The sequence below is a fragment of the Myotis brandtii genome, unplaced genomic scaffold (genome assembly GCF_000412655.1).
Source record: "Myotis brandtii unplaced genomic scaffold, ASM41265v1 scaffold506, whole genome shotgun sequence".
Lineage (NCBI taxonomy): Eukaryota > Metazoa > Chordata > Mammalia > Chiroptera > Vespertilionidae > Myotis > Myotis brandtii.
In genome coordinates, this window is record NW_005369287.1 from 3,855,131 (window position 1) to 3,856,320 (window position 1,190).

Consider the following 1,190-nt stretch of genomic DNA (forward strand, 5'->3'; position numbering starts at 1 on the left):
GTCAAGGGCATGTACCTTGGTTGTGGGCACATCCACAGTAGGAGATGTGCAGGAGGCAGCTGATCGATGTTTCTCTCTCATCGATGTTTCTAACTCTCTATCTCTCTCCCTTCCTCTCTGTAAAAAGTCAATAAAATATATTAAAAAAAAAAAAAGAATCAGGGTCACAGTCGGTCAACCCCAGCTGCTTTAGGGAAACAGGAAAATCAGTGTGCTGGTTCTCAGGCTCCAGCAAGGCCTGCTCCCCTGGGTCTCGCATAGGTCATTGCTCTGAGAATTTTGGCTCTATAGTAAGGATAATTTAAAACCCCACTCTATGAATTTTCTATTGCTGCTATAACATGTGATCATGACATCAGTGGTTTAAAATCACACAAATCACTATCTTGCAATTCTGGATGGGTACCACTGGTCTAAAATCAAGGTGTGTTATTATTATTATTATTATTATTATTATTTTAGGTAAGTCTGTGCTTTTATTAACTACTTGAGAGGGATGAAGCGGGAGGAGTGGGTGGCTCTGATGCCAGGCCTGCCGTGATCCCCTGGCTTCTAGGTGATGGAGAACTCACCCAGGTAGTGGCCCATCATCTCGGGCTTGATTTCCACCTGGTTGAAGGGGTTGCCGTGGTACACGCCCACCATGCTGCCCATCATCTCGGGCAGGATGATCATGTCCTGCAGGTGTGTCTTCATCCCCTCGGGCTTCTCCATGGGCGGAGCATCCTTCTTGGCTTTGCGCAGGCGCTTCAGCAGCGAGCGCTGCTTCCTTTGCAGACCCCAGTTCAGCTGCTGCTGCTGCCGCCGCCGCCGCCAGGCACTGTACAGCTGCATCGGCTGCTCGTCAGACATGTCAAGCAGTTGATCGAGATCCACGAGATCCACGCGGAGGTAGGTGAACCTGAGGAAGGGCCGCGTTTCCTTCTGCTCCACTTCCGCCATCCCGTCGGTTCTTGGGAAAGGGCCTCAAGGTGTGATTTTAGACCAGCCGCTTGCGTTTCTTCTGGAGGCTTTAGGGGGGAGAAGCTGCTTGTTTGCCTTTTTTCGAATCTAGAATAGAGGCTGTCTGTTCCGTGACTCACAGCCCCTTCTTCCTTCCTTAAGGCCGGCGGCACCACATTCTCTCCTCCCTGGCCTACACCTCCATCCTCTCTCTCTGACTCTGAGCCTTCTGCATCCCTCTTATGATT

The 1,190-nt window shown here is 50.4% G+C and overlaps 1 pseudogene; it reads right to left on the reverse strand.

Annotated features, from left to right (window-relative positions):
* Positions 1-461: 461 nt before the first annotated feature.
* Positions 462-957, reverse strand: LOC102262836 (annotated as a pseudogene).
* Positions 958-1,190: the final 233 nt, after the last annotated feature.